Below are 14,985 nucleotides of genomic sequence, written 5' to 3'. Positions count from 1 at the left end.
AATACATTCTTAACAAAAGATGTATTGGTTCCATAGGTTGTAATAAACCTGGTATAGGGACTCTCACGATTACGTACCCTATCAATCAATAGGGAGTCCCTATCTATAGAACTAGCATGACTATTAGCCCTTTTTATTATATTCCTATGGTAGCCCCTGTACAGAAATCTTGATTCTAAATCTAAAGCTTTGTTGTGATACCATTCATCAGAAGAACAAATCTTTCTGGCTCGTTGAAACTGTGACCCAGGTATGTTTGAGATAGTGTGGGGGGGATGACAGCTATTGGCATGTAGCAGTGCATTTTTGGAGAAAGGCTTTCTATATAAATCCGTATAGAGAGAACCATCATCTTCCTTGCCCACTAAAACATCCAGGGATTCTACTTCATGTGAATTGATGTTGCCTGTAAACTTCAAGCCATGAATATTAGAATTCAAATATTGTATAAAAGTCTGCCAAAGATCCATGGACCCCCCCACACTACCCAACAATCATCAAGGTATCTTCTCCACATAATTAAATATGGCTTGAAAATTAAGGGTATAGAATATATATACTGTATTTCAAAATACCCCATAAACAGGTCAGCGTAAGTAGGGGCAAAAGTGGCCCCCATCGCTGTACCCTTCACCTGTAAATACCACTGTTGGTTAAATGTAAAGGCATTATGCTCAAGCATTAACTCGAGAATACCAATCAAAAATTCTTGCTCTTCACAGGAGAAAATACCTGAGTAGTTCATCCAGTATTTAATTGCCTCGATACCCCCTGCATGTGGTATGGACGTATAAAGAGATTGGACATCTAGTGTTCCCAAAAAATGATCTCTGTCTACTTGGATATCATCTATTAATGCCAGAAATTGTTGAGTGTCTCTAATACGAGCTCTTACATAAGACAGCAATTTCTTCAATTTGAATTCCAAGTATTCAGAGAGCGGTTCAGTTAATGATCCTCTCCCTGCCACTATCGGACGACCTGGGGGGTTCAAGAGATCTTTATGCACCTTAGGTAGTATGTAAAAATATTGTAAAACTGGAGAATCCACTAGTAGTTGTTTTAACAACTGTGGTGTAATAAGCTGACGGTCACAACTTGATTTCAAAAAATCATCAATAACCTGTTTATGTTGTACAATAGGGTCAGAATCAAGATTTGTGTAATATTCAGCATTAGACAACTGTTTGTAAGCTTCTGCTAAATAATGTTTTCTGTCCCATATGACTACTGCCCCACCCTTATCGGCCCCAACTATAACTATGTTGTTGTTCTTTTTAAGATTATTTAGGGCTTCATTTTCCTCTCTAGTCAAATTATACTGTTTTTTAGTAAAAATCTCAGACTCATGTAAGTGTAAGTCCTTGATTACCAATTGTTCAAACAGTTTGACTGTACTATGATATGGTGGCATGAACTGTGATTTCTTAAATTTGAATCCAGTTCTGTTGTCATGTTGAGTCACATGCACAGGATCTGAAAAAAAATATTTCAAATTAAGTTTCCTGCAGAAGCATTTTACATCATTGATAACATCATAATGAGAGACAAAAAAAGAAGGAATGAATCCCAGGCCTTTATTGAGCACACTGATTTCACTGGAGGAAAACTCCAGGTCAGTTAAATTAATGACCAAGTTATCAATATCATTATCTAACTGTCCAATGGAAAGTCCATCTACACTCTGTGTTGTGGCATTTGCTCCTTGAAAGCATTCAATGTGGCATCTTCTACCCCCTCGATGTTTCCGCCCTGCCCTTCTAAAGGGGCTTTGAATCTTTTAGACAAAGGTGAAGGGACCTCTGGTACACTTTCAGGATCCGTGTCGGTATTAGACACGCTAGAGGAAAAATCAGAGGCACTTGTTGTATCTTCATGTCGCCTTAAAATAGACTTCACCCTCTTTCTTTTGGGCCTGGGAGTTAACTTGTCTTCATTGAAACGGACACCCTTTTTTGTTTTCTTCCAAGTATACATGGTACATTGCTTAAAGTCATTGACATCACGTTGGTATTTTTGTAGTTTCCGCTTAGAAAGTTCTTTATCATATTTTTCTGAATCATTAATAAACTTAGTGTAAAGACTCTCATATTCAGAGGCATTCACAAACTTTTGTGTGCTTTCATAACATTCATCAAGTTTGGACAACAATTTAGGCAGCTGTAACTCATAATGTTCAACCAACAGTTCAAGAAACATACTCGAAGCAGTGGCCTGTATACTCCTCCATTTCGCCATAAAATTTTCATCCATGTTGCCCAAACCCGGTTCCACATACACCCGTAAGCCCCTCGGTGCAATTTTAGCAACTAAGTAGGCTTTTAATAATTTGCAGTGCCATACATTGGCCCTGACACGTTTGGAAGCCTCTAGTAAACTATTAAAGCAATCTGCTGCCTCCGTAGGTTTATAGCGTGTAGCTAACCCACTAGCATTTTTATCCATGACTCCAGTAAAACAAGCACTGTCGTCTTTATCAGAAGTTAAACTTTTAATGTAACACAAAAAGTCAGTACCTTTCGCCATAACTTCAAGGCCGTAGTAAAAAATTCACTCTTACACTTAAGCTGACCATTCAACAAATGTTGACCCGTATGTGTTCACAAAACAGGTCCCTCATTCAATCAAGGCCCACCGCAATAAGGATGAAATTCACAGGCCCTTTAAAGTAGATTAATCCACAGAAGAAATTGTTCCAGCACTCCGTATGCGAAAAACCAAAAAACAGAAATGATGCACGGAACCAATAGGTGCTCGGGCTGCATACACAAAGTCCACAAATAATCCCAGCACTCGAAATGAATCACTAGGTCAGCATAAAGTGAAAAGTAGTTTATTGGGGCAACCACAGCCCAACAACACAAACCGGTGGCCGGTTTCACTCACAGCGTCCTCAGTGTGCAGTAAAAGATAGAAAGGCAAGTCTTGATATACGCGCTATGCGTATAGCATACGTAAATCTTTAAAGACACAGTACTTCAATCACAAACATGAAGCCCGGACTGATAATATGAGCAAGGGGCAGAAAATTTAATAAATGTATATATAAAAAAATACTTTTAATATATACCAAACACAATACCAAATAGAGCTATAAACTAATGCTCACTTTTAAATGGTATAATGCATAATGAAATAACCTAACATTCATCCAAAAACATACATACATGTGTATACACAAGCACACCCACTCACTCAAATGCAAAAATATACATTACAATATAAATAGGCACTCAAGCCACCACACTTATTTGAAACATATACATTAGAGTGTGCAAAAGTGCATAAACACAGACAACCATGTGTTCATCTCCATAAGAATCATATGAATGTGAATATGTACAAAATTATATATTCACATTCATTCCAATTCCCCCCTGATGATACCACAAACAAATACACATATATATATATATATATATATATATATATATATATATATATATATATATATATATATATATATATATATATATATATATATATATATATATATATATATATATATATATATATATATATACACACACACACACACACACACACACACACACACACACACACACACACACACTTCTAAACATCCATTGCTGTACATATACATGCACATGTAGGCACATAGACTGCCTACCTTTCATGGTGGGAATATCACTTCTGAAACAGTTGTGAGACATACCATTCTGTAATGATATTGCACAGTGTTGTGCAGAATGCATTATGCTGTCCTCAGGCTGTATAGCTGTAGCAGGCCTCACTGGCTCAGTCCCACAGAAGTTCACCACCACATGACATATACCTGCACTGCATGCTGTTTTCAATGCCACACACTACAACCTATATTGATATATGCACATAGCAACCTTCAACTACATATGTATGTCCAGCCTTCACTAACATTTTTTATCTCTCTCTCTCTCTCTCTCTCACTCTCTCTCTCTCTCTCTCTCTCTCTCTCTCACTCTCTATCTCTCTCACTCTCTCTCTCTCTCATGGGCTCTGCACCAATTGGTGGCCAGCATTTTGTAATTGCATGCAGCCTGCTGTGTGGTAATTGCAGTTCTCACTGTGATTTCAGGACACTGCTATAAAATGATAGGTTAGGTAGGTGTAGGCCTTTCAGTTTTGCAAGGTGGGGACCATGCTGGTTTGCTGTGGACACTGTTGTGTCAGTCAGAAGGTTGGTATATCTCTCATATCTGAGGCTGTGTTGTAGCCACTGAAATGCATGTTGTACTGAATCCTGACTGTTGCTTCTTCCAGTGCACTCTTCTCAGTGTGTATGTTAACTCACACCTGTTAATGCTAACACTGTTTTATTTGGGAGTATGTACTTTCCTGTGGGATTTGTGGATTAACTGGCATACAACAGTAGTTCTTGCAATGTGTTGCTATGGCTTTTCTATTTTCCCTTTGCATTCACTCCTTGAATGCCTGATATTTGTCTTTACTGGAATGTGTTGCTATGGCTTTTCTATTTTCCATTTACGTTCACTCCTTGTATTGCATGATATATTTCTTTCAGCAGTAAGTTCTTATATGTTTGCTGTGGCTTGGTGGTACTTCATGCAGTTTGGTGAGCTCAAGGTCTGGGGTTTGACACTTACAAAGGTAGTTTATTTTGCTGCTGAGCAGTACTGGGGCCTTGTCATACAGAGTGAATAAACCACTTTTAAACAGTTGTAAGCGGGAAGCAGGAAGTTAGTGGGGACACCAGCTAGGGATGTGCAGGTTGTGTATAGGGAAGGTCCGTAGCTGCACATTTCTTTAACTGCAATAGCTGTACATATGTTTGACATTTGCTGTGACAATTGAAAACTTCCACCCCTGAGAGAGTAGTGAGGACAACTAAGTATATTGTACTAACAATTATAAATATCAGGCACATGCAGTGCTTGTGAACTGCTATACTGTCATTAGTATGTTAGATGGCTACATCCTTTGATATTTCTGTGTTGTACTCCTACATAAGGGCATGCTTGTGGAAGTAATTCTACAGCTATTCACAGAGTGTGTAACAGCAGACAGGCTGATATGCCTGTGTGTTTCTGACACTTCCAGGCCTCAGATACTCTCAGGTATATATTTGACCAGCCTCAGGGAAAGGTACATATCAGTGGGATACACCTGTGATATATTTCAGATATTCTGCAGTTGTGACTGTGGGGTATTTTGAGCATATGTATTACTACACCATTTCTGACATGCAAGTAGTGTCTACTGTAACTTATTGACAGTTACCATTATGTGGGATTCCCCACCTTTATGCCTACTGTGAGTACATTTCACAGTGAGTCAGTGGGGCACAGGTAACATTTGTTTGCAAACCAGGGACATCCCTGTAAATCAGTCACATTTGGGAGATCTGTCCTCTTACCTATTCAAATATGGCGGTGTATATCCTGCTCTGATACTGTGTGGGGTTTGTAAGGTGCTACTGTAACATTATTACCTACTAGCATGGCTGTTTCCCTTATCACACTAATGTAATGCAATTCCACAAGAATTGCCAGTAAAGATACACAGAACAAGCTTTGTGTAATGGCCTTCCTATTTTCCCTTTACATTCACTCCTTGTATTTCATGATATATTTCTTTCAGCACCAAGTTCTTGAATATCTGCTGTGGCTGAGTGGTAATTCATGTAGTCTAATGCTTCCTGGGTTCGAGACTGACAGGGGTATTTTATTTTGCTGATGAGCAGACTACAGGCCTTGTCATACAGAGTGACTAAGGCACTTTTAAGCAGTTGTAAATGGGTTTGCTGAGTTTGCGATGCTTAGCTATGCTTATTCACGCTTAGCTAAGCGCAAGACACCCGCTGACTACTGCTTAAAAGTGCTTACTCCTAACACTGCTATTTTCTTTTAAAGAAAAGAAAATGGGGAAATAGGAAAGTGGTGAAAAAGGAGGCACAAAGAGGGTAGGACAGTAGGAAACCAAGCTCGGGATGTGCGGGAAGGATGTAGGGAAGGCCCATAGCTGCCCAATTCTTTACCAGCAGCAGCTGTGCATATGTTAGAAATTTAGAGTGAGATTTTACACCTTCCACCCCTGACAGAGGGGTGAGGACAACAAAATATGTTGTACAGCCAATTGTAATTATCAGTTTACATGTCCAGCAGACATGTATGCAAAATGGGCAGCTATGTATGGGGCGTAATTTTTTTGTGGGAACAGAGTGTCCTTTTTTATTTTTTTTTCAGGTGAGAGTGGAATGTGAGGTACAGGAAGTAGGTATATTTGGGGAGGTAGGTTGGGGAGGTTAACAGACAAGACAAACAAGATGCATACAGGGGTGGAGTATGACATGTGTGGGGGGGGTAAACACAATTGACGGGGACAGATGTTCGGATATCGCAAGCCCATGAGCCCACAGATGGCAACAGTGGAACTGAGATTCTCACCCATGGGTAGTTACCACTGCGCCTTCACAGCCCAGGCTGGGGCTGTGCTGGGGGCTGGATAGGATGGGCAGGCACACCCGTGAGTTGTGCCACTCCCGCCTCAAGCTGGCATAGGGGATTAGTCATGGAATGCCTTATCTCACTACGCACCACAGACCGGACCCTATGGAGGGTGAATGGAGGCTCTCCTCCGGCCATGCTTGCAGAGGGGGGACGAGCCCCATCCCCTGCAGCGCTTCCACCTGAAGGTGGCACAGGGCCACTGGAGGAGGAGGTCCCGGCCTGGGCACTGGTGCCAGGTGCACTCGCCAGCTGAGGTGGAAGAGGTGGGTCCGCTGGAACCCGCCTTCCCTGTTGTCCTATGTTTAGCAGTATTTTATGGTATTTTGGGTTAGTAACAAACAACACCATTCAAAATTAGTTGTAACAGCATGCATCAGTATTCCCATTAACCAAGCACACATGAATTCCGAATATTGAGCAGCAAGCATAACACATGCATATTTAGAACAGTGGACATTCCAACAGCATGCAGGGTTGATTGGTGGCAACAGGCCATCAGGTTTGGATATGTGAACAGTGCACATGCATCAACGTACATGCAGATATGTATAAACCAACAGGACAAATGTCCATGGGAATTAATTGTGAATACACATACCCAGTTTGGTGTGGAATGGCATAATTTGTGAAAATAGGGTAGGGTGGAGAAATATTACATTAACATCTTAAACTACCTATAGATATACTGTACATTCCTAGTAGATGCAGATATATATATATATATATATATATATATATATATATATATATATATGTAACCTTAGGAATGTTGGTGATGGGGATGTTACTGCTACATTAATATACTTTCCATTTTTATTCAAATATGTTCATATCTGGCTGTGTTCAGGTAAAGCATCTTGCTACATTTGATTTATATGGGTCTAGACAACTGTGGATGTTCAGCATTTCATACAACCATACTATCTCCATAATGCAAGGTTACAGCAACATATCCAAATTGTGGGACAGACCCAGTCCAGGTTCTGTACTTTATTTAAGACATTACACTCTTTGGTTGTGGCTGTCTCATTCATTTCATTATGTAGTGAATGCAGTATACCTTTATTCCAGACTTATTACAGCTTTCTTGGTAGCTTCAATCTCTTTCTCACACTCTCTCACTTATTTTATATTTACATTTCAGGATAGTACTTAATTCTAGGCTTTATTAACATTTATTACTGGGTTACAACAATCCTTTCCAGTTGACTCACATATTTCATATGGCAGAATTTACAAGGATGTATTCGACAGTTGTCTATCCTTTGTTGATTGATTACAACACTCATTTTCAGGCTGAAGCAGTTATCTGATATTACAATACAGGTGGAAACTCTATTTGAGACTTGTTTAATCTTTATTACTGGATTGCAGTACTCTTTTCCAGGCTGCATCACTTATCTAATCTTACAGTACTAGCAGAATCTTTCTTCTAGGCTTATTTCACCTTTATTACTGGGTTACAACACTGAACTTTTTTTACAAGCTGTCCCACTTATATTCTATAACAATACCAGCAGAATAATTACTAACCTGCCTAGTGGCGCAACCTCGACAGCCTATCAGCATAGGCTTGACGATTCGTGGAACGAACACCTGCAGCTGTAATATAAATGAAGGAATATTGTAACATACCTATCCATACTATAGGCTAGGATCGCATTTCTTACATACTTAATTACATGGATACTTAGTAGTGAGGCATTGGGCATTTGGCAGGCCTCCTGGATCCATCGGTTCAGTTGTTCCTTCTTTCGTCGCTTCAGGTCCGCATGGTGGTGACGGACCTGTTCACCAGTCCTCAGAATGCCTGTGGCACTGGTGAGATCATGTGCCAACCGGTTCCACGCCTCTGCCTTATACGCTCCCCATTGAACCTGGCCCTGCATGAGTTGCACTTCATGATCAAGGACTAGGAGCCAAACCATATATTTTGACTCCTCAGCACCCCACCTTTGCGCTCTAAAGCGATTTCCCTCTCCTGCACCTGCTATCCTGACTGCAAATGGGTACCACAATCAGTTATGGTGTGTATTCCCGCCTATGGGGCTTATATATGCCGGTTTTCCCGCACTTATCTGTGATTGGCCATTTTGGATATTTCTCTGCTTACAGCAAACCTGCTTTGTCATGGTTATATTTTCATTAATTCTTATATGTATGGTAATACTGCATTTATCAGTGCAACTGTCATGGCTTAGTGGTTCAGTACTTTGACTATGGTGCACAGTATCCTGGGTTTAATCCTTGCTATTGCTTTTTTATTTTACTACTGTCTAGACAGGCTAGTAGGTGTGTCTATGTAAAGGCGACTTTGCTACAGCTTGCCCAGCGTTTGCCCAATGATAAGCTGGTTGGCACGCTGTGCAGCTCCGGGCAAACAGCTTACACTGGGTAACGCATTATTTAGCCATAAGCACTCATATTAAGCTTGTTAAAGCGCCTCTCAGCTACGGGCACTCATATTAAGCTTGTTAAAGCGCTGCTCAGCTACGGGCACTCATATTAAGCTTGTTAAAGTGCCACTCAGCTACGGGCACTCATATTAAGCTTGTTAAAGCACTGCTCAGCTACAGGCACTCATATTAAGCTTGTTAAAGTGCTGCTCAGCTACGGGCACTCATATTAAGCTTGTTAAAGTGCTGCTAAGCTACGGGCAATTATGATCCTTTTTATATATACATCATATAGGTTTTGTTCAGAAATACATGAGCCATTTCATTACATTTTACTTAAATTAAATTTATATATATCGGGGAATTGTTTCATACTTATTTAAAGAAAAATGGAGGGGGATGTTGTGGGGCTCGAACCATGCCTACCTATTCTTTGGGCGATGTCTCTATTGCTACGCTATTGCCACTTTGCTTAATTTTCATATGTAGATCTTATATGCTTTTCAATGTCATATCTGCTAACTGTGGTTGAGCGAAGGGCATACACACGCAAACGAGTGCAAATGCGGGAAAACATTTTGGAAATTATAGAAAAAAAAAGGAAACTGCTATTTTTACATTTTATATATTTTCAGTAGGGTTTAGTCTGTGGGGATGTGTGGTGCTGTGTTCCTTGACATTTCATCGGACTCGCTTGTGGGTGTTTACTTTCAGGAGTCTGACTCTTCTGGGGGCATATCCCTTTGCTGTACTCTGCAATCGGACACGCCCCCTACTTTCCTACATGGACCGTGTTAGACTTGGGTATGATTCAGCATGGCATGCTAACGTCATACCGTTCAACTGCAGCCTCCGAGTAAGACATATTAAGTCTTACACGGAGGTTTTGTGAATCCGGCAGATAGTTTTAGTTTTAAGCATTTATTTACTTAGAATCAGTTAAATAATCTTATTAAGATAATTAAGGACAAAATGGCTTGAAACAGGCAAACTTCTCTTACATAAAAACTGGAAAAATATTGTCAAGCAAGAAAACAAGCATTATTTCCTTGATTTAAAATATTTATTCTTACATAGATTTCATTATTGCAGTGCATTAGCCTTCTAGGATGGCTCATAGACACCTCTAGGGGAGTGCTGGCCACAGGTAGAGGTGACTGGCAATTGCATAAAAATGAATGTTCTGTGGTAAATGTGTAGACATATTTTTGGGACAGTTTCTTTGACAGCACTTATAATAGCTCACTGATGTTTTATTCCTTTGTTTGGTAGCAAAATGTCATTTGCTTGTTGTTTTAGGAGGGGGAGCCAAGTTCCATTTCTGTGTTGGCACAAACAGAAACAATGTTTGTATAGAGGCTTGCTTTGCTATTGTTACTCCCCGTGTTTTGGATCCAATATTGCTTTGTGTGTGACTGTGATATGTTACAACTACATAAATCCTTTTTTATATTTGAATATCTTGAAAGTTTTTTATTTCTCCAGTGGGTAATATTGAAAAACTACTACTTATGTGCTACATCTAAGCAGGATTTTTATTTATGTGATATTTATGTGTATTATCCTTCTTTTGCATTTTATGTCATCTAAGACTATGGCAGTCACGTGTTCCAGTCCCTGGAAGCCCCCCCTTCAGTGACCCTGAGAATGATTCATTGTAGAAGCATTTAGACAACATGGTGGCTTTCTACTTGAGAGAGGCGATGGGGATATGTTGGGAAGAATGCATATTTGGCAGAAGATAGTGGATGATGTCAACACTGTTGAGGGCCACAGCAGCACATATAATCAGGTGCATGATAAGGCCACTGACATAATTTCATTGACCTGGAGGAGAGCAGCTGCAGTAGCCCATGGACAGCTGTCTACCACCACTGACACCAAATGAAGAGTTCCTGTCCACCGACACCAAATGAAGAGTTCCTGTCCACTGTCAGGGATCCAGAGAGCTCAGTGGAAAGTGCACAACAGTGTGTGATTGATGTTGGTGCTGCTGTTTCAGGGAGGACAAGTATGTCCCAGGATGAGCTTCCGGGTAGGTTTACCTAGGTCAATTTTAAATATTTCTTATGTAGTAAAATAGTGGCAGCAATACCTAAGTTTGTTTAACAATTTTTTTTGGGGGGAGACTAGTTATAGAATGACACAGTTAACAAAATATTCTGGTTCATTACACATGAGCTTGGGGTGGATGTGTCATCCAAGTTTCTGGTAAATGAATTGTTAATGGACATACAAAGGGCCAAAAGTTTTTCACTTGTGTTACTGTTAATTGTGTTGATGGTGTACTTATCTTTTGCTTAACTTCTTCCAGGACCATCTTCCCTAGGAACTGTGGAGTCATCTGTATTTGGTAAGCCAACACTTATATTTTAGCAATGATGAGCAGTTCACAGAAATATTTATTTTATCTGTATGTGTGATGGTGGTATCAGGAATGTATGTGTATTGCTGTACTGTTTGTGATAGTGGCACCAGTGTTAGTTTGTTGCCATATATTGAACTGTAGTGGGGTAGCTATTAATTTAATTCTTGTGTTTGTTGCTTATTGTTACAGGTGATTCTGACAGTGGAAGTTTAGGACTCTTACCACCTGATGTCAGTGTATCGGCAGACTCTGAAGCTGATGGTGGGGAAACAGAGGCACAGTCAGGGGGAGCAGAGGTTGAATCTGACACTGATGCTTACATTCAGCTAGCCCCTGGAATTCCACTGGACACAGCCAGTAGGCCTATGCCAAATCATTCCTGTGATCCCTCTGATATTGGATAGGTGGAAGGTGAGACACTCGATCAGGGTAGTTTGGTAACTATGGCTTCAGTGCCTGTCAACACTGGCTGTAGCCAAAATGAGGGTCAGGTGCCACACAGGAGGGTTGTTAGGGGTGCTCAGATGAGGCCTGCTATCCATCCTCCACCTGATCCAAAAGTATCTTTCTGTGACACTCTATGCATGCTTAGGGCCATCATGGACATGCAGACATATTACATTTCAAATCAATCTCTCACAATAGTACAAAAAGAAGTACATCTAGAGTTTCTGTCTCGTATCTACTGGATCAATAAAAAAAAGCTAATCTTGTCCAGAACAAAAACTATGCTCTTTGGTACCAAAAATAAACAGAGCAAAAGTTCTTCTGCATTATAAATCACTGACCGTATGCTATAAAAATACTCATTTATATATCTAGAAATCTTGTTATATCTTTCTCTCAGCTTCACCCTCCACCTATACAGCACAATGCAGAAGATTCATTCATTGTTTTGTTGGACCAACACAAGCTCTTCCTTCTTCTCTAAGGTCTCCAGAATAGCAAAAGAAAAAGGCATCTTATTCTCCCAACCAGGATATGAACTTCCCTTAACAGCATATTATCAAAAAGAAATTTCACATTAATTCAAACAATCACCAATAAAATCTGTAGGTTCATCACACTCTCACCAATATGTGAACATCACTGGAACACACCACAAATACAAAATGGTTCCCAGTCAAACAGAGGGTTGATCTTCTACTGTGGTCATATCTATTTAAACTCATGTATAACTAAACTTTCTGTCCACTAGCAGCCAAATTATTAAGAGCATCAACCACTGGAAAACCTTAGACATCTAGTCCAGTCATCATCTATACTGCAAGCCCCTAAAACAAACATCCATTGCACAAATCACTACTTTTCCATTCTAGACTGTAAACTTTTGAAATTTACCCTTCAAATCTTACAGAAACAACTCCTTCACAAAAATTATTTTCACAATTACAAGCCCATCTCTGAAAAATTGTTAAATGCTAATGTCATATCTCTAGTTACATTACCTAACTGCAATAAAATCTTTTCTACCCTACATAGGTCCATCCTAACATCTGTCAACTATAAGCTTCATTGCATAGTATAATTAAGCATCTGCTTGACTCTAACTGCCTATGTATCCTTGTATTATCTCATATTTTGTCTTTGTTCTTGTCACATTTTGAATCTCATTGCTATTTTAAAATGATTCTTCTGTAGTATTTTACATGAGACAGAAACTGGTCATTTGTGATCATTGCTGTACTCTGATTAACAAATTAAAACAAACAAAAAAATTAATTAAAAACAATATGTGTGTAGCTCAGCATCGGGCAGCGCCAGTTAATTGGGTTTAAACTATTCCCGGCTCCACAAAGTCTGCTCTTCACTTTTTCCCTTAGAACTGCTCTATCTCTCAAGTTAAACACCCTATTCTCAATCTAAGGCCCTGCACTTGCCCAAATAAGCAATCTTACAATTTAGCACTAGTAAACTAAAAGCACTACATACTCATATACTCTCTACGATTACCTTGTCCCCTATTAGTCCTTTTTGATTCAGTGATAAAGGAGTTCCCTATACTATTCTAGCATGTCCAAAGGTCAGTTAATGGTTTCCTCTCCAGTCCAGCTGGTGAATCTGGGAATCTTGAGGCAATGTTACAACTGTCTCATGTACATGGACAACCCTCTCCTCTTCCAGACAGGTTCAAATATATGTGAGAGATGCAACCATATAGCCAAACTGGAGGCTGAGCTCTCTCAACTCAGGACTGGTGTAACCAGTCAGGAGGAGAAGGTAACCTCACACAACACAAATCGAGTCTCACATAGTCCTACCACAACAACAAACCAAACGCATAAACACACAAAAACATACTTGGAGGCTCTAAATAAAAATCTGAATAAGCAGCAGAGACCTCCAAAGCAGACATCCAAGCAAATGCTACCCCAAAACAAAACACGTGCAACACATAGCTCACAAAGTCAGTGTGCCAAACAGTCACAGCCCTTAAGGCTAAATAACACACCTGATACACTCGTAATAGGTGATTCTATAGTCAGACACAATGATGTCCCACTCACCAGGCTGAACAAAGAGAAGGTCACAGTGAGCTGCCTGTCGGGTGCTAGGATCTGCCACATAATGCAAGCACTCAGGTCACTCTAAAGCAAGTACAAATATGACTCAGTCATTGTCCATGCTGGTGTGAATGACCTGAGACGTACCTCCCTCGACTACATGAAAAGAGACATAGAGGAGCTCTCTGATCATGTAGCCCAGACCAGTATGACCCTGACCTTGAGCAGCATCTTACCCTTACCTAGAATGATGCCACAGTATAAAGACAAAATGATCGATTTTAAGAATTGGTAAAAATGTTGGTGTTATTCAAAGGGGATCCAGTGTCTGTCAGCCTGGGATGACATGCTCAACAAGCCATGTTGCTTCGCTAGCGACGGCTTGCACCTGTCACCCCTGGGCTTTCGGATATTGGTGAAGGTTCGTGCCACCCCCATAGTGCCTTTTTTAGGCAAGGCTCAAAAGACAAACCCACCTCCATAGACAACACAATGAATAAGAAACTAAGGGTAATGCTGCTAAACGCCAGAAGTCTAAACCTCAAGATGCACGCACTCAAAGCCCTCCTCAGTATGGAGAACATCGATATCTGTGCAGTGACAGAAACCTGGTTCAAGGCTCCAGAGAGCACCCCAGCACTACCAGGTTATACCTCATATCATGCTTTTCGGCTCCAAGACTCGGACCGAACCACAAAAGGAGGGGGAGTATCCATATTTATCAAAGATACCCACACCTCCAGGTTAGTGGTGTCGCACGAAGCATCGGAGACCATCCATGTGCAACTAACAGTGGGCAAAACTGCTTTTCAGTTTGTAGCATGTTACAGACCACCCTCTCAAAATCAGGAATCCCACTCGGCTTTCCTGAAAACACTGGAGAATATGAAGATCTCTCCAAACACCATTATATTGGGTGACTTCAACTACCAAAACATAGACTGGGAACATTACTCAAGCCCCAACACCCTAGCCCAAAGTTTACTGGAATTTATAAACTCAAATGCTTTGGAACAACTAGTCACCACTCCCACAAGAGGGGAAAACATATTTGACCTGATCATTACCAACATGGGGACTCTATGCTTCATACCAGAGGTATACCCCTCATTGGTGAGATCAGACCATAAATTAATCTCACTGGATATCCACATCCTGACCCCACCCCCAGCCCAGAAAACCACAGTTAAAAACTTCTCAAAAGCGAACTTCACACTTCTCAAAACTGAGGTGGAATCCTTCAAGTCCCC

The sequence above is a fragment of the Protopterus annectens genome, chromosome 4.part1 (assembly GCF_019279795.1).
Source record: "Protopterus annectens isolate FY-2018-M chromosome 4.part1, PAN1.0, whole genome shotgun sequence".
Lineage (NCBI taxonomy): Eukaryota > Metazoa > Chordata > Ceratodontiformes > Protopteridae > Protopterus > Protopterus annectens.
Note: the sequence above shows the minus strand (reverse complement) of the source record.